Genomic DNA, 20,343 nt, shown 5'->3' with positions numbered 1-20,343 from the left:
ATAAGTGTGAGTTTGGGACCCTAAAGATTTGATAAGGGCTATGTTTTTTGATTGTATGAAAAAATACTCTTTGGCTCTTAATGTATTAGGATGGCAATTTATGTCTAAGATTCGTGTTCCCTTTCCTTCTGTGTTTTTTAAAGATTGTTTTTGCCTTGTTGTGTGCACTTCTTTCTAGTCGCTGTAGCATGTAATTCAACCTTAAACATTTTGTGGTTGGTTGTCCTTTAAAATTTTCAAGGCAAATATTCCTATGATTTGTAACGAGATATAAGAGCGCTATAAGCACATTGCTACATCTTTGAGGTACTTAGTATCCAGTCTCAAGTTGTGGGGTGAATTTCTACCTGTCGGCAGCAGAAGACCAGACAGTCCAACTCTGAAATAAAATGGCAAAGTCCAGTGTCCTTCCTCTGTGAGGCATCCTTCCCCATGCCACCCTCATGTGTGGGGTCTGCTGTCACAACGGGGTCGCTTCAGTAAGTTCTGACGTCCACCATCATCTCATACTGAGAAGTGAAGCTGCCACGTCAGTCAACTCCGTGACAAGGGGTGTGGTTTTTGCTTTGATGCTATCTTCCAAAACAAGTTTTTATTTTAAACACTATTTGGAACATGAGATAAGAAGACTTGTCCCCTTTTAAATACATTTTAAGGGTCAGGGATCAGTAGAGGAGATCTTGGTGAGTGTAGAGGGGTAGACTTGAGAAGGCTATTTATGCATATTATATAACACAAAACACTGTCCAGCTGGTTTTAGCTATAATATATCATAAAGAAACTATAATAAATCCCATGAAATAGTAAATGAATCTGAGCTTCATGCCGTCTTAGCACTGGGCAACATCTGAGAGTTCATCATATTCTCTCACCCCACCCAAGACAGTCATCTTCCCTGTCACACCACCGCTAACAGATGGTCAAAAGCTTATACCACAATTTTCGTTTTTTCCTGTTAAATCAGCTTGACTTCACAAACTTCTTGGCAAGCTGCTATTTAACTGCAGAAATGCATCTGTTCAGAAACCCCAAAATAAACACAGTTCCCCCAGGAGACTAGTATGTTCTGTAAAAATCTTTGAACTTTCTGAGAATGCAGTAAGCATGAATTCAGGACACATTCACTCTACTGTGGTAGCAGCAAGGTCCTGTGTGTCCGCTTAAGTGGTGTCAAATGCCCTTGGTGATGGCCGTGGGCAGAGGGCAGTGGACAGAGAGGTGTATGCTCAGATCCTAGTGGGGGTCTAGCATCAAATTTCAGGAAGTTAAGAAGTAATCTTTCACAGATCAGTTTAATTGCACAATCTTAAACGGTTGTACTCATTATACATGAAACATGCCATTACATGCACTACACGCATTGTACGCACTATGCCATGGAGTACATCTGTACTGAATTGAACCTTTAACAGGCACTTCTGATGGGAAGGGAGACCTTTCCCTCGGTGCCAAGCACAGGGGCACAGCCAGTCTTCTCAGCTACGGATCGAAGACACAGAGAATTTAGCAAAAGGTAGGCAAGAGAGTTTTGAACATGCTTTATGATTTGTTTGTGGATGTTTCTGTATGGGATCATGAATTTGTGACATGTCTTAAAATGCAACAATGCTATTATTGTCTCTTATTTTACACAGAGTATAAAGATTTCAAATCTAGCAGATGATATTTCTGTTTTTATATTATGGACCTTTAGACAGAGAATGAGAACCGGCCATCTCTGCTCTCGGCATTTCTCCAGGACTTGTCTTATGGAGAAGAGGTTGCATTAATATTCGATGATATATAACCATGGATTTGAAATCATTTCGATTCTCATCTGGGAATGAAAAAGAAGGCATTTTGATTTATTGTGGCATTAATAGGGAGTGAAGAGGTGGTATATTTTACTTCTTAACTGCTAATGTCTCTTCTGACTCCAGGCTTCTTCAGTTTTTTCATTCTTAAGCGGTTAGCAACTTGTCCCTTATTAAGTGAAAAAATATACTGTATTCCAATGATCATGCAGGTGACACAGCCCTAAGGTCATCATGACTTGGAACCGAATTGATGGCAACAAGCCACAACAAAGCTATACTCAGGAAAATGGGTACATGTTTATTATAGGCTTAGATTTGTTTCAAGAAATGAGGGGACTCTCAGATTTCTTTTGATGACTGTGAATTTTACACGCTTAGGACTATTTCCTTATGGTTGCGATTCTGACTCAAAGTGCTCTCTTTTCCATCTCTACTCAGCTCTCTAAATCTAAACTCCCTCGCTTACCCACACGTGTGCACGTGTCCCAGTTATACAAAACATTTTGGATTTCATATGGTTCTTACAAAACTTTTGGAAAATTGAAGGGCAAACTAATCAGAAACACATGGGATTGAATTCCCTCTGAGGTTTACAATCAGGGTGAAAGGACTTGGAAAAAGCAATGTGATTAGCATAAAAGAAAAAGGGAGGGGGAGAAAGAAAGAAAATTTCAGCTTCATAGTCTCCAAATTTTCTCCCAATCCATTTAGATTTTGAAAGAAAGCATGTGCCAGAGGCCTGGCTGAGGGAAACTGCCTAGTTATCTGATCCAGCCTTCTGGTCCACCATCAAAAGAGGCTCCCTACCATCTTGACTAGATAATTTGGAGTTAAAAGGAAGCCCGTAGTGGGATTTAAGCTTATTCTGCCTTTACCTCATCATTGTTGTAAGACACTAGTGGACTCTTGTAGCCTAAAGCAAAAAATGTAAAGATTTTATTTTTAATAGGACCCTTAATTCTCTGCCAGGAACTTTTGAATCCGTGTACTTAGATTTTCTAAAGCATATACTTACACAAAACACATCAGGCACGAGCGGTGGACAGACTAGCCACCTTTTTTTCTTTCCTCCCTCATGAAGCATGCTCTGGTGAGCTATTCGTAAGACTGGTAGATCATGGTTTAGGAAACCCAGACTTGGGGAAAACAGTGTGCCAAGACTGTAACCGGGTGAAGGACCAGAGAGTGCCTGAGAAAGAAAACAGCTTGCAGTAATCTAGGTGGGAAGTGGCCACCCTGCGGTGCAAAGAGCAAAGGACCTCAGCTGCTAACCGAAAGGATAGAGGCTCTAGTCCACCCAAGGTCCCTAAGAAGAAAGGCTTGGAGATCTTCTCCCCCCCCAACAGCCATGGACAATCCTGTGGAGCACTGTTTTTCTCTGCCCCGCAGGTGGCCAGGAATTGGAATCAGCTCAATAGCAACTGGGTTCACTTGGGCAGTAACGAGGGCATAAACCTGAACATTGGAACTGGAAATGAAAATGTACATTCATCCAAGAGATGAGTAGAGGTCAAATCAGCAGGATTTAGCTGCTGCTTGGTTTTGAGACTCAACAATTAACTTTACTGGCAGAAGGAAAACTCAAGAAACTTGGGAGAGACCGTACTGAGAGGAGTTTTCTGCCTTCAGTTTTGTATGCCGTGTAAGTAATTATAATTTGATCATTCTTAACAACTTAGCAGCTTAAAAAAGCACCTACTTTTTATGTTATAGTGTCAGTGGGCCTGGCCCTCTCCATAGGTAGTTCATAGCAGGATGGTTTGCTTCTATAGAGCCAACAGGGAACCCTGTAGCCATAATATCCTAAGACAATTCTCTGCATAGCCTAATCACAGGATTGACACCTCATTTTTTTTGCTATATAACATAACCTAATTAAGGGAGAGGTATCCTATCACCTCGAGGAGTTCAGGTGGTAGAGTAGTTATGCATTCAGCTCCGATCTGCAAGGTCAGCAGTTTGAAACCACCAGCCACTCCTGGGAACAAAGATAAGGCTTTCTACTCCCATAAACAGTTATAGTCTCAGGCACTCATAGGGGCAGTTATACCCTGTACTGTAAGGGCTGTTGGGGGTCAGCATTGACTTGATGGAATTGAGGTTTTTTCAGATTCCCTCACTTTTGTCATACTCTAGCATTTCGAAGCAAGTCCCTGGGTGCTGCAAAAAGTGAATGGAATCCGCACTCAATGAAAAGGTACAGGTGCAAGCCTACTCAGAGGCAACTCAGAAGAAAGTTCTGGAAATCTTCTCCCCTGAACCTTTGGAGGTATAAACAACCTTACGGAGCCCAATCCTACTCGATACACTCGTGAGTGGGCCCTGACTCAACAGCAGCTTGTGTTTTGGAAGCCAGGCTCAGATTCTGGGCACACAAGAGGAGGATAGGACACCAGAGGATGACTCACTGGGGTCACCCTAGGTTGTACCTATCATAGTTTGGATGTGCTGTGTTTGAGGTGTGAGGGGAGCTTTCTAGTGAACAAGTCGAGAAAGTTTCCTTCTTCGTGAACTTTTGGTAGCAATTTGATTTCAACTACTAAGTTCTCCAAGCACGTCTTTATCTAGCCCATGCTGCATAGGTCTATAAAACCAAGAGGAATGTGCCAATAAAAATAAAATGAAATGAGTCAGGTGTTGAAAATAAAAAGCTTACAAAGATAGGTATCACAGCCTCCCTCAGAAAGAGCTAGAAAGCTCAGATATGGATGTTTATCCTTTCAAGCCAAAGATAAAATAATTTCGTTTTCTTATCTGGAAAGCTTCAGAGGACATAAACTGGCAGCCTCTCAGACAAATATCTTTTGGAAAAAGAAGCAATGCCTCCCACTGCACTTCAGCATCACAGTCAATTTCCAACTAGGACACAGAAGTAAACACTGGTCCATTCTCAACAAAATCTTGACCTCTGATTTCATTTGGAAAATTAAAGAAAGATTTATGAGCGGAGCCCCACAGACAATATTGCTAACAATTGGTGCTGCGTTATCAACAATTCCTTCTATTTCCTTCTTTTCTTATCCCTAAGTGGGCAGAGATCAACTACGTCTTGAGCTTATGTGACCAAATCTGTCAACAAGAGCATCACTTGGGCTTAACAGCCCTCCTTTCGGGTGGCCTTGAGCAGCAAGCACTATTTTTGCAAGTAGAAGGCAAAACAAAAGATCACATTGCACATCTCTGTTGCTAGAGGCCTCTGAGTTCGCTCTGAGTAATGATGACCCCAATGTGCAGGCGAACAAGCTTTTGCCCGGTCCTGGGACATCTTCACAAGCATTGGAAGCTTGAAGTTACTTTGAATCTCAAAGAGTGGGATCCGATCCATAAAGCTGTTCTCCACAGCCAGTTCTCAAGACCTCCTTTCTTCCTCCCCATTCCTTTACCTGTCCCTCAGTCTCCGATTGTTTCCTTGAAAACCCTCCAATCTGTTCTTTGACTAATTATCCAGAGGCCATTTTGGTATGAGGATATTTAAAATGATATCAATGTGTGAATTTATTTCTCATATTCCCTTGTATAGAATACCCTTCCTCACTCCTTTTAGCTAGGAGCCCTCATCATTTTCTGGGGAGGGTTAGAGTCAAAACAAAGATGCAAGAGAAAAAGCCGTCTGCATGTAGCTGCTGATTTCCACCATAGGACCTGGGAATCATCAGTGGAAAAAATAATTCTTGAAACGGAAACTTCGTTTAAAAAGAATTTTTTTTAATTCCCTAAGCTCTAGCCTCCTTTCAGGGCTTGGGCTCATGGACCTGGGGCTATAGTGTGACAAGGAATGATTGTGTGGAGACAGCATAGGATACATGCTCGGTAGGACGGAGGAAGAAGATCAGGTTATTTTGCCATGAAACGAAGACACGTGTCTCAAAGGGACAACTGATGAGGTGTCTTGTTCCCTTCTCAGAAGCCACAGCCACACTGTCATTCTTTATGCTTGGGTCAGAGTGAGAGAGCAAGGAGATTGAAAATGCTTAGAAAAAGTCTAAATAGGTTAAATGAGAGACAAGACCTCAGTCCATCTATAATAGGTCAATGAGTTATACAAATGGGATTGCAATGGGTGGCAACTGGTGAGGTGACCAAGAGAGTGGCTAGATCCTCCCACAGCCGAGTCTTAGCACAACAGAAACCCAGCGCTCTTGTGTGGCTCAGTGGGTTGATATGGAGATTCCACAAGGGCCTAGAAGAAACCCTGGGTTGGAGAAGGAATGTAACAGAGGCTCAGAATCTCATAACTCCTGGGGACTAGCAGGAAATAAGACATTGTCAGATGCCAAACAGAGCAACCATACCACAGAGAAGACTAGCACAGGACCCCAGGGGACCAGAACAATCGAATGCAGCAGGGAAATCAAGCATGCGGAAGAAAGTGGCCCTGATTGCTGCCCCCAGAGTATGGATCCAGGTACACATTGAGGAGGATGGAGAAGGATGAGCCCTGGATGGCAGGCAACACAGCCCCAAATAGGAATCTAATTGTTGAAAGAGCATTCACTCAAAAGAGACTGAGGTATCATGTACGGGAGTTTTGCTCACCTGTCATGCCAACTTGCCCGGGCCAGGATTCTCAGTGGTGTAGTAGTTGATGACCCAACATAATGTCATCCGTTCCATGATGGGATCAGCTGTGAGCAGCCAAGCAGTCGTGAGAAGATTGGATTAGAAATTTATCCTTGGGAGTGTGGCCTGCTTCTTGTACAAATACTTCCTGGGGAAAACTTCCTTGATTTTTGCTAGGTCTGTAACCTGCACCTGGTGGCTTACTGGTTAGGAGTTGAACTGCTAATCACAAGGTCAGTAGTATGAAACCACGAGCTGCTCCTTGGGCAAAAGATGAGGCTTTCTACTGTGGTAAAGAGCTACAGTCTTGGAAACTCACAGGGAAGTTCTACCCTCTCCTGCAGTGTTGCTATGAGTCAGAATTGACTGGATGGCAGTGAGTTTTGTTTTGGGTTTGGCATCCTGCTCCTGGCTCATGGACCTTTGGTTCTTTAGGCTTGAACCAACAGCTTGACATATTGTCCACTGATTCCAGGAGCCATCAGCGGCCAGCCATCTGGCCAGCCATCTGACCTGTTGACCTGAAATTTCTTCACTTCTCCAGGCACAAGTCTGGCTTGGTGACCTTGAATTCATCCACCTCTACAGCCTGTGGTGTTGCTGCTGCTCCTGGGTGCATTCGCCCTAACGCTACTGATGTCAGGAGAAGCCTCCAGTTTAAAATCTGAGCCACAGACTTGAAATGGGACTGGTTTGACCTGCTTCTGCAACTGTATGAGTCGTTTTCCCTATATAAACTTATTTCTATGCTTACATATAAACCTAGCCTAATACATCTGTGTTTACCTAAAATTGTATCTTAGAGGTGAGATAAAATTGTTACAGGAAATAAAGGAAGGTATAAAATAGTTGGTGCCCTTCAGGCTCTATATGATTGTTATGGTTAGATTTTATGTCAATTAGACATATCTGGGTGAATGTGGGTGTGGAGCCCAGCCTATCAATCAGGTCACAATCTGATGACACCTCCTTTTGTCACAGGGGGAGAGGGGGTGGCCTGTTGTATAACAGACTGAGCAGAACTGAGCTTTCTCTTGCTCCTTCACCTCCTAATGGATCTGAATCCTGCCTCTGGTTCATCAGTCTCCTGTTGTGTCACCTGAGGATCCCAGGAGCCATCAGCAGACTGCCAACCTGGAATTTACGCAGCTGACCTTGGCTTCATTCAGCCCTGCATCCACCAGCCTGTGCCCTCCTACTTTGTCTTTCAGCTTCCTGTTCACCAGGTCCTGTAGCTACACAAGTCAGATGAAGCCTCCTGCTTATACCTGACCTGCAGACTTGAACGGAACTGGACTTGTCTACTGCTACACGTGTGTAAGCCATTTCTTGATATAAATCTATTGCTATATCCATACACATACAAGCACCACTGGTTTTGCTGCTCTGGAGAACCCACCCTAACACAAGAATACATTTCATTTTCATCCTGTTTCTAATCAAGTACACAATAGATTGGGAATATGAATATAGGTGTGAATGTGTATATGTACATGCACATGTATGTGATCATACAGAATGAAAATTCAATATTGACAGAGAGACTAAAGGTACGAGAGTTCTTTTCTATTTCCAAAGTTAACATCTACACCTGTACCCTCAGCTTTGTCCTCTCCATGTGTTTGCAGGTGTTGTTCCCTCTCTTGACACTCAAAATGATACGGAAGGGGAGGAAGGGGATATTGAGGAGTCCATTACATGAAGGGACGGAAGGACAAACTTATGAATATGTGAATAATCTTCTCAATTATCTCAAGCTACATGGTCACAGTGGGGTAAAAAAGCAAATATAAGGATTTGAGGAAACTATCACTAATTCATAAAGTTCAATATCTAGCAATATTCTGGAGAATGAAGAAAATGAAAATAAAGAGAAACTAAGAATAAAAATTAATAGTCTAGGCTATCAAAAATAGAGCATCTGGGGTCTTAAAGGCTTGAAGATAAACAAGTGGCCATCTAGCTGAGAATCAACAAAGCCCACATGGCAGAAGTGCACCAGCCTGTGTGATCACGAGGTGTGGAAGGGATCAGGTATCAGGCATCAAAAACAAAAAATCATATCACTGTGAATGAGGAGGAGTATAGAGTGGAGACCCAAAGCCCATCTGTAGGCAACTGGACATCCCCTTACAGAAGGGTGGCAGGGAGGAGGCGCCAGTCAGGGTGCAGTATAGCACCAATGAAACATATAACTTTCCTCTAGTTCTTTAATGCTTACTCCTCACCCGCTATCATGATCCCAATTCTACCTTATAAATCTGGCTAGACCAGAGCATGTACACTGGTACAGACAGGAACTGGAAACACAGGAAATCCAGGACAGATGAACCCTCAGGAACAGTGGTGAGAGTGGTGATACCGGGAGGGTGGAGGGAGGGTGGGGTGGAAAGGGGGGAAGGGAGACCGATTACAAGGATCTACATATAATCTCCTTCCTGGGGAATGGACAACAGAAAGCTGGGTGAAGGGAGACAGCAGTCAGTGTAAAACATTAAAAATAATAATAATTTATAAATTACCAAGGGTTCATGAGGGAGGGTGAGCAGGGAGGGAGGGAAAAAAATGAGGAGCTGATACCAAGGTTCAAGTAGAAAGCAAATGTTTTGAGAATGATGATGGCAACAAATGCACAAATGTGCTGGACACGATGGATGGATGGATGGATTGTGATAATAATTGCATGAGCCCCCAATAAAATGATTTTTTTTTTTAATTAGTAGTCCGCTAAGTCTAGGAATACTGTAATCAACTTTGGGAGCTGAGTCACGGTGCTGCAAGGAAAAAGCAGTGTGCTTTTATAGGGATGGAAGTATGATAACTAGAAGTTCTTGAATCAGCCAGCCCCTTGAAATGAGACCAAAGCTCTGAGAGAACTTCTCCAACAGTCTCGCAGCACCACTGCATGGCTTAAAAGCATCGTTTGAAAAGCAGTTACACTCATACTGACCAATTCAATATAGAAAAGTGATGAACTATTTCCCACTCCCCTTCTCTTAAGTTTATATTATTCTGGACTTTAATAAAGGCACAGTCATACTTTTAAAAGTGATCATGTTCATCTCCCTGGGTGGCTGGTGGATGTTGTCAAGTCGGGTCTGACTCATCGTGGCCTTCTGTACAGCGGAACGAAACACTGCCTGAGCCTGCGCCATTCTCACCATGGTTCTCGTAATCTCACTATGAAAATAATTACAAAAACCCCTCACTGCTCTGCAGTCAATGCTGACTCATAGGGAGACTGCCCCCATCGGTTCCTGAGACGGTAACTGTCTACAGGCGTAGAAAGCCCAGTCTTTCTCCCAAAGAGCAGCTTGAAAAATAATAGAATCATGACATTTGATCACAGCAGTTATTATTGTGCTTTTTTTCCTGTAAAGAGCCAAGATTTATGAAAAAATAAACTTCAACATTTTTTGCATTTCTTCATGGGAAGCCCAGAAGCAATGGACATTATATAATTGTTTTATCGACCATACCATGCCACATAAATGAAATGTCAGTGACCTGCATTTATTAATTCTTCATTCAAGCTCATTTCTTTATAGCACAGGCATGAAAACAATCAGTGAAAATTTTAGGTTACAAAAAATACATTTGCATTTGTTTGTGGCTCTGTGCCCTGAAAGAAGCTCGGTCCATTGCCCGCCATGGTAATGGGCAGAGAAAAGAGTGCATTTCAGTGATGATTTGAATAAGCACCACGAATTCAAAATGATAACCTTTCAGATTCAATAACACCCTCAAGCCTTCAAGCGTGTGCTTGAAAGCTTGTAGACGGTTTCTCTTGGGTGAGGGTTTGTGATTGGGGTGGGTGGGAAGGGGAGGGAAGAAGAGAGCCTGCCACAACCTCAGCTGATAACACGCTCGGTGAAGTCGGGCTTATCAAGGGTCTCTACGCTTGGCTTGCTTAGAAACAGAAAGGGAAAAAAAGGACCGTGAGTCACCACATTTTGTCCTGTCCCGTTTTGGCAGGTCACTTTGTTCTCGTGGATAGAAACGGTCAGGATTTTGGAAAGGCCCATCCAACATGCACACTGATGCCAGGTGAACCCGAAGAAAGGGAATGTTCTGGCGATGTTAAAGAAGTCTTACGTTCAATTTAAGCCAAGGGTTCTGAAGACAGAGCTTTGCATCTCTAATAAGTGAAAAAGCTCAAACTCATAGCTCCTGTGTAGGACAGAGAGATCTACCTCTGTGGATTATGAGAGAGTACATCTTTATGGGTGCACAACGCCACACTTTCTCCCACAGAGGGTTTGGTGGATGAGAACTGCTGACCCTGTGGTCAGCAGCCCCTCATATAACCCTCTATCACAGGCTCCTTCTGGGAAGGGTTAGCAAGATAGAAATACTGTACTGCCTTCCGAAATGTATAGACCTGGACGAAAGCTATGTTGAGAAACAATGGCTGAAATTTTTGATAATGTTGTTTAAGAAAGGTTCCTAAGATTTTGTAGCAACATTTTTTTTCACTTAACCTCAGATGTCCTGAAACCCCACATTCGACTCTTTGTCTTCCAGTAAAGTTTTACAATCCCTAGATGACCGTTGGAACCTACCCAGAGTTCCCTGGGAAGAGAGGCTTCCCATTCTCCTTGGAACAAACAGCCTTTGCAGACTCCACAGAGCGTAGTTCTCGGGGACACCCAGAGGGTTGCTATGAGTCAAATTGACTCCAGGGCGCCTGGTTTCCTAAGGAGGACTCAGACAACTTTATGGGAAATACACGTGGGCCTGGACTTTCCTGCTGTTGCTGGCTGTCATCAGAGTGGTCGGAGCTCGTGACTGCCTCTGGAGCCACCGGGACAAGCACTGCCTGGTCCTGCACCATTCCCATGAGGGGGGGCAGACGGGTCCATTGTGACTGATGGCGCTTTCCAGCCCTTTCCTCCCTGTGGTTCCATAAGCCTCATTCCATACTAGCCTGTATCAAGTGTATTCAAATAACAAGTCCTGTTCTATCCCCTTCCCAACTCAAGCATGTTTGAGCCCAACGTCTCCGCGTCTACACAGCAACCAAGCCTAGGAAGAAGGAGCTAATGCCTGGGTGTGGTGTGCGATGAACCATATACTGTTTTTGTAAATCTCCATTGCAACTGAAATTGCTCATTTTAATTTCAAGTTAGAAGGCACTTCAAAGGACATAGGCAAACATTCAAATGTGCACAGAAACTAACTGCAATTAGATATTGGGGAGAAATAGATTTTCACACACACACACACACACACACAATCAGTTACTCTTTCCTTTCTCTGTGGCCTTCAATAGATTTTTGTAAGGGCCACATTTTTAACTGCTATATTCTTCAATTTGAAAAAGAGTTCAAGGTGAGGAAGATCTTAGCTGAGGCATTCGCAAGGATTTCCTGGTTTGGGCGGCTCCTTTTTCCTCCCTGGTAACACGGCTTTCCCATTTTAAAAGGCTGTCCGCATGTTTGCCATTACTCCAGTCTTCACATCCCCTTGAGCACCCCTATGGGGTCAGGGGTTCTCTTCTTCTGTGACCTGAGATAAGCTCCATAACTTCTCTTAACTTCATTGATGAAATTGTCTGCTGTAAATTGAATTGTGGTCTTCAAGAATGTGATATGAATTCTGATCCCCACACCTGTGGTTACAAACCCATTTGCGAGTGGCCTCTTAGTTATGGTAAGAGAGCAGATCACTGTGGGTTGTCACTGAAGCTAATCCCCTTTGAGATCTCAAATGGACTGATTAGGAATGAGAACCAGGCAGATACAGGAGAAGAGAGATGCTCTGCCACGTGGAGATCCCCAAGGAGCCGAGGAACAGACTCTGAAGAGGCAAGGACCTTCTCCAAAGCTTTCCCCCAGAGCAGGCACCCTGAATTCGAACCTCTGGTCTCCTATACTGTAAGAAAAGAAATTTGTTTGTAAAGGAATTTAGCTTGTTGTGCTTCTGTTATAGCAACACTAGACGGGTACCCCATCATCCCTGAATTATGCCCCGGATTGTCACAGAGTAATTGTGAGGCTCAAAGAACATGTGTGTGTTTTACATTTGGAGAATCAACATAGAATCAGCATAGATCTTGAAGGATTGGGCAGTAAATTTCAGCTGAGATAAAGTCAGTAATACCCAAAGGAGAAAGGGAAAAAGCTGCTCACAAAACGAGAAATGTGATCCATGAGAATGTATCCACAGAATTATAATATCAGAAAGCAACCCTTGCCTCAACTTCTTTACAGTACATGAAAGTAGAAGATGTAGGTAATTGTTAAATTTGTGTTCTGTTTGCTTTCTGTCAAAAAGTACTGCTACAAGGATTGGCGTTCCTTACATCAAAAACACAAACTCACTGCCATAGAGTCGATTTCGATTCCAACCATTCTGACACTATAGGACAGAATTGACCTGACCTCTTGTGTTTCTGAGACATTAAATCTTTACAGAAACCAATGGACTCATCTTTCTCCCAGGGAGCAGCTGGGGGTCATATCACTGACCTTGTGGCTAGCAGTTCCATGTATAACCCATTATGCCACCGGACCTCTTACATACACAGTTTTACTCCAAAGTGTGTTTAAACATATCTCTTTGATTAATGAAAACTTGCAGACAAGTTCTTAGTAATACATGTGTCTTAGTCTCATTAGGATGCCTTCAAAACATAAAAGGATATTTTTTTGTGCCATAGAAAAAGAAAAACCTTTAAAAAATTTATTTTTAAATACTTTTATTTGGGGTTCTTACATCTCTTATCACAATCCATACATTCATCCAGTGTGTCAAGCACATTTGCACATATGCCGCCATCATCATTTTCAAAGCATTCTCTTTCCACTGGAGCCCCTGATATCAGCTCCCCATTTCTTCCCCCTCCCTCCCCGACTTGCCCTCCCTCACAAGCCCTTGATAAGTTATAGATCATTATTTTCATATCTTACATCGTCCTCTATTGCCCCTCACCCACTGATCTGTTATTCGTCCCCCTAGGAGGGGGTTCTAGATTGATCCTTGTGATCAATTCCCCCTTTATCACCCCCACCCTCCCCTAATCCTCCTGGTATCTTTACTCTCATTGTTGGTCCTGAGGAGTTTGTTTATCCTAGATTCCCTTTGTTGCAGGCTCTTAAAAAAAGAAAGAAAGAAGTGCAGTGATTTACTTGCTATGGCTCTTCTGGCCATAGCCCTAACTTGTACCAACTCACTGTTGGAACACACTGGGGATATTTGCTCTCTTCCTGATGGGTCTGGGGAAGATGCTGATAGGATGTGTTTGTCCAGGTAGACTAGAGAAACAAATTCATGGACACTCATATGTGTATAAGAAAAAAGTTTATATACAAGAGCAATTGAATATTGAGAAAACATCTAAGCCCAGTCCTGATCAAGTCCATAAATCTGACATTAGCCCATATGTCTGATACCAATCTATAAAGTCATTTTCAGACTCATGAAAAACATGCAATGACGCCAAATGCAGGAAGATAACAGGCCAGTGGGTGCAAAGTCTTGTGGATCCAATGGTGGTATAAGCGTCTCAGCGCTGGCAGGGGTCTCCACGTGGCTCTTCCAGTTCCCAGGCACGGGGTCTATCAGCATAGTGTCATGTGTCTTGTCAGTAGAGTGTCTCTCAGGGAATGAGTTTTGAGTCTTGTCAGTAGAGAGTCTCCAAGGGAGTGAGCACAGAGAAAGTGTCTTGAGAGGAAAAACAGGAATTCTCAGAACCTCAGGAGAAGGCCATGCCCACATAGAGGCCTCATTGGCTGTATCTTGATTCACAGGCTAGACTCCACCCCTACACTCTTAATCCTCTCAAGTCCAAAATTGACACCAGATTAGGTAACTACCACATAGGATTATAGGATTCAGTTGTAGGCAATTGTTACCAGAGTAAAAAAATGATTTTAAAAAAAACAAAAACTAGGTACTGTAACATGGTGATTGGTCAATTTTACCATCCTGCTGGGTATAAAATGAGTTATCTCAGAGGAAGGAAAGGGCAAACTTATCAAGAAAGAAGATTCAGTATACTTAATTACAGCCCAATCTAAGAACAATTATTTCTTATGGCATGACTCTACTTGACGCTCACCCTCCTGGAGAGATCACTGATGATATGGGTGCTATAACAAACTGTGATGAGGAAACTAGATGGTGTCTGGATATCAGAAGGGATAGTATCTGAAGTCTTAAATGTGTATCTTCAAACAAGTAGCCATCTAAGTCAGGAATCAGATAATTCCACATGGAAGAAGCACACCAGCCGGACTGATCCAAGGATTATAAATAATATAATCCAAATCCAAAGGAGGGAGTAGTAACAGAACTTAAATTGTGAGCATCTAGTTTGCAGAGGACTATGGATTACAGTGGAAGTCCACAATCCATTTGCAGGGTCCACACCTGCAAATGGGTTCAGCCTCAAGCGAATCCCCTCTGACCATAGTTGAGAGATGTAAATCCCCTTGTTATCAGATTGAGAGCATTGTAAAGTCAATGTTGGCAGACAAAGTTAGGTTAAAACGTAATCTTATCATTTGATCTCCATTTGACCCAGGTAGAAGTTGTTTAGGTTTCGGGGGTTTTTTAAACACTGAAGGGGAAATACACATGATTAAGTTTCTGGCAAATCCCCCTGGCCATCAGCAAGGGATGTGAATGGCCTTGCCATCGAGCAGAAGGCATTGGAAGGAGTATTGTTGCACATACAGCCAGGTTCAAATTTAACACCTTATCATGTGAGCTCCCTTTGGACACATTTTACATTTGTTTTAGTTTTTAATATTCTCTGCTTGTTTTTCAATTAAGATTTTTGCCTGTTTTACTTTGTTATTGTGGTTAGTATTTTTTTAAAATGTTTTTCTGTGTATGAAATCCAGGATAGGTTTTTAAAAAATCCAGTAACTGGATTAATGGTTTACTCGGGGTAGGGGTGAGGAGGGAGGCTGGGGGGAAATGAGCTAATAGCGATGAGTCCAAGACAAAGGAAATGTTCTAAAATGGAGTGTGGAGTGTGTTGATCACTGCACAACTCTTCTTAATAGGATTGAATTACTGAATTGTATTGTTTGTGAATTCTATGCCAATAAAACTGTTTTTTAAAAAGAAAGGAGTCAAGCTTGTCCTTTGGGCCCTAAGATCATTGCACCTTAAGGCACTCTGCTAGAGGGACAGGAATCTGAGATATCAGAGAAGTGACAAAGCAGCAGTCGAACAGTGGCGGCTGGTCTCTCCAGACAATATGTCCGAAGTGAGGGAAGGGTTAAAGAGGTGGCGACATCTCCTTTAGAAGCCTATAGACCTAGATAGAATATATGCCGAGAAACAATAGCTTGATAGTTTCATACTTTTTATTAACTACAGGTTTCTATGATTTTATAACAATGCTTTTGACTTACCCTTGTATGTAACTAGTACTGACTTCTTCTGTAATGTGATTTCTCCATGTCATCATTTTAAGAAGAAATAGGGGAGGAAGTGATACAAGTTGGATTTCATGTCACCTCCTTATTTTGGGGGGCCCAAACCCTGGGCTTAAACAGGCGGTTTGTTAAACGGCCCCTTATACTCGACATCTGACCAAGCTTTGCAACTCAAATGACTGTGCTATAGATGACCTTCCATTTCATTCCTCTCTTCCCAGTTCTGCTTAGCAGACCTGGTGCTCACGGAGCATGCAATCTCTGCAGAGCCCTACTGGCAAGAAGGACCAGGCAGCCTCCGGTACTGCGTTTGACTCTAGTGTGCCTATCTGAGAGCCTGCTTCCACGCAAGCCTGGTCCGTGGTTCGAGTCTCTTTCTGAGCCCCCTTAGGATCCGGGGGCCTTTCTCTCCAGGTTCATGGCATGAAGAAAAGGGGAAAGGAGGAAGGTCAATGTAGGTTATTCCATTTTGAGGATAACTTTATCTCACCCTCTTTTTCAGCAAAATGAAAACATATATATATATATATCTTTTTTCCTAGCGTGGCATAACAAAGCTACCATCAGTTATTTCCCAAGCCAGAACACTTTGAAACTGACAGGAAGGCTCTTAATAATCATCGGGCTAACATGGATACCACCTGGACGGAACAGGATGAACTAGATTACATGAGGATCTTCTATAAGCGAATCTAAGTAGGTGCAGAATTCGAGGACAAAAAGATGTCAGTCAATGAAGAGAAAGGAAATGAGACAAGAGGAGTCTGCTACTCTGTGAGGAGACATAAAATACCTACCTGGGTAACTTGGGTCCATTGCAATCATATTATTTTATGGGTAATGGATCTGGAATTAAATTAAAATTTTATAGGAGTATCTTTCGGCTACCTCACTGGGCTATCCAAAATTTTTCTTGGACCTTGTGTTTTAAGACCATTCATGGTAGTTCCATGAGTCTACAGTATCATTACAGAAGTAATTCTCAAATAGGGTTAATTTCCAAACCTACCCACCCTCCTACACACACACAAACCAGGGCATTGTGTGGACACATTTTGGGTCATCACAAATGGGAGGTTCTCCTGGTATTTAGGGGGATGAGACCAGGGATACTACTAAGAATCCTAGAATACTCAGGACATCCCTGCACAACCAAGCTTCATTTGGACAAAGATCTCAACACTGCTATGGATGAGATGGAGCCATTTAGGATTAGGTTGGAAAACAACCGTGAAAGAGCGCCTTCAGAAGAAGGCATTGAGCATGTGGGGTGGGAGTAACCAGTAGCCAGTTGGATTATTGGCTTCATGTTTTTCTTTGCTGGCTGCCTTCAGATATTTTGATTCAGTCGGTAAAGATTCCAAATATGGAAACTGATAGCAACTTCCTGGACCGACCAGTGAAGAGATTTCTCCCAGATGAGAGGGAACTCTAGCCAGTAAAAGCACGATATTCACATAGACGAATTTGAATTCCTTCTACCCCAGGCATTTCCAACAGAAGTGTCCCATGCACAAACATTCCTTGCATGACAAGGAAGCCCTTTCTGGGAGTGTAGCTGCAACTGTAAACCAATGAGCCATTTGTGTCCACATGGTGACTTATGACTCCTCAGTAAATGGATATCTTCATTTTAATTCAAAAGTCAAAATGTTTACTTGAGATAACGACTGCAGAAGTTAAATGATATTCCTGAGTATCACTGAGGTTCATTTATCAGGTTATTACTAATTACAAAATGCAGGTTTGTTGAATTCTCTGTATTTTATTCTTCAGTCTAAAAAGCTGCAAGTGTTTGGGCTAAGGAGCTATTTGTTAGAGGTGTTCACAGGTGCTCTCAGCAGTGTTTTTGTGGTGTCTACAGCTCCTTAGACTTCAGGACCATCAAATGTGGTTGATGCCTTTGGGAATTCTTTGTTGTAGTAGCTTCTAGAGCAGCGGTTCTCAACCTGTGGGTCGTGACCCCTTTGGGGGTCGAACGACCCTTTCACAGGGGTCACCCGATTCATAACAGTAGCAAAATGACAGTGATGAAGTAGCAACGAAAATAATTTTATGGTTGGGGGTCACCACAACATGAGGAACTGTATGAAAGGTCACGGCATGAGGAAAGTTGAGAACCACTGTCCTAGAGTGAAACAAACCTACAAACAAACCAAATGCCAATTAATTTTTTACCACTAAGTGGCTCCAACCTAGATGCTCAGTTTCTTGTCATAGAGTTGATTCCAACTAATAGTGACAGAGCTTAACTTCCCCATAGGATTCTAAGGCTGAAAGGTTTACAAAAGATGTATGATAGATTTGTCAAAATGTGGCTTATGAACCTTCCAAAATGATCATCCTAGGAAGATGGACCTGCTGATCAACTCCTAAAAGTCAATCAGAATCGTATGGATCTGATTTCAGTGTTCCACAACCAGAAAAGAGGAGGTTTGGGGATTTCCTGATGACAAGAGTCCAGTCCGGTTGAGCAAGGGGGTGCCACGATTTGGGGGCCTCCTTGAACGCAGCTAACCACCGCCGCCACCACCTTTAATGGAATCAGTCACAGGAATAAGAGGGAGCAAAAAATATTACTAGTTCTTCCAAGTTACTAACATTACTGATAGCCACTCCACCTAAGACAATGTGAACATAACCTTTGGTTACCTGCCTACAAAACCCACTTGAAAATTTTAAGCTAGCTGCGGGCTTTTCAATTCCACCTTGTTTCAGTGACCACTTCTTCACATATAGGAGCTAAGTTTTCTGTAACTTGGATGTTCACAAGGAGGCAGTCTGCCATCAGAAAGGCCCAAGACCTCTTCCTATCTGGTTTGGGGCCATACCCCCAATCACTGCAAACAGAACCTCGGGTGGTAAAGGCAAGTGGGGAAGTGGGGGGGGGGGGGGAGAAACGACTGGACACTAGGGTGCTTTTAAAGGTTTCCTATGTGACTCTAATGCAGAGAATCCCTGCCGTCCATCATCAGCAAACATAGTGAGTGGATTAAGCACAAGGCCTGATCTATGGGAATTCATCTGACATGGAAAATATATGCCTCTGCAAGTCGTGGATATATTTTAGGGTGCCTACCTACCCATATTTCTTTTCTCTGCCCTCCCCCCTCACCCCTTAAAGTCTGTCAAAGTAACAGGCATTGGCAGCTTTTCCAGCTCATTTCAATAGCGGGTCATTTCTTGGACGCTGTAGGTTTATAATGCAGCCTTCCTATGTCCAGTTAGCTGACTGGCTCTCTGCTCCCTGCAATGGAAAAGCTATGACCAGAACCCTCCATATTTGTACTTGTGTCATGAAGAGGGTGAAAGGAATGGGACCCCCAGAGTAGTGGGGTGATCTGGAAAGGTAGGAGTGGAATTGCACCTAGGAGGTGGAAAAAAGGGAGCTCCTTTCAGGTGAGACAAGTGTGTTTCAACATTGCATGCAATGAATGCATGGCTGCAGACAAGTTCTCTCAGTGCGATCCTTGTCTAGGTCTTGTTAAGGTGCCAGCAAATACAAGAGCCAATCAAAACAGTAGCTTGTGGGGGGATCTACAGGGCCAAATAAATTCAAGGCAGAGAATTTAGCTCAGAAGGTTCTGATAACCATTTCTTGGGACCCCAAAGTGATAATCTTGGTAGATTTTTCTCAAAGGACACAGGATGATCACAGGGGCTTATTAGGAAGAAGTTTGTTTTTGTGTTTTGTTTTGTTTTTAATTGGAAACTACACTGAGGAGAAACAAGTCAGGAAATGTCCTTTGAGGAGTATCCCGCATCATACAAATGCACATCCTCATCCTCCTAGTGTCCTGTGGGCTGCTGCCCTGGATACCATCGAGTCCGTGCCCCTCCACAGTGGCCCTATCCACCCTATAGCCCTGATCTTGCCCCCTCCAACTTCTTTTTAATCCCCCAATTCAAAGGACACTGAAAAAGAACACACGTTGAGTCCCTAGAAGATGTCAGAGTTGCAGTTTTGATGTGATGTAACGTGAAGAGGGTAGAATTCTTCAGGAAAGTTTCAAACAATGGAAGTATCACCTTCAGAAGGGTATGGACCTAGAGGAAGGGTCTGACAAGAAACAATTGTTTCACATTTCAGTATTTTTGTTTAATCAAGGTGTCTATAATTTTGGAGCAGTAATTTTTCTTGTAGATACACACCCACACACAAACATATATATATATGTGTATGTTTGTTTGTTCCGTGCAGTCATGGAGGCAAGAAAGGGCCCACGAAGACTGGAGCCTTCACAGTAAGATACAGGTGGGGATGACCAGGATCAAGACCAGTAAAACTAACTCAATGACTCTTCTTCTTTGGTTTCTCCTATAGGTATGAAGAAAAAAGTGGGGGAGGGGAGTTTGCACCTAAATCTTTTAAAATCCCATGTTTCCTTACTGCTCAAGGAGGAAATGCAGTATCAAGAGTGAAAACAAGAAAGAAAATAAAAAGTAATGAAAGAAAAGCATTGATAATAACAAAGCCAATTGCTGTCAAACATACATATATCTCCGGTTTTGTTCTCTGCATTCTTTGGCAGATGTTGGTTGTTTGAGGCATACGTTTCACGTCTATTAACAAAGTAATTAAAAAACATCTTTAA

This window comes from Echinops telfairi, unplaced genomic scaffold (genome assembly GCF_000313985.2).
Source record: "Echinops telfairi isolate 266 unplaced genomic scaffold, ASM31398v2 ScPeMD7_23;HRSCAF=83, whole genome shotgun sequence".
NCBI lineage: Eukaryota > Metazoa > Chordata > Mammalia > Afrosoricida > Tenrecidae > Echinops > Echinops telfairi.
Note: the sequence above shows the minus strand (reverse complement) of the source record.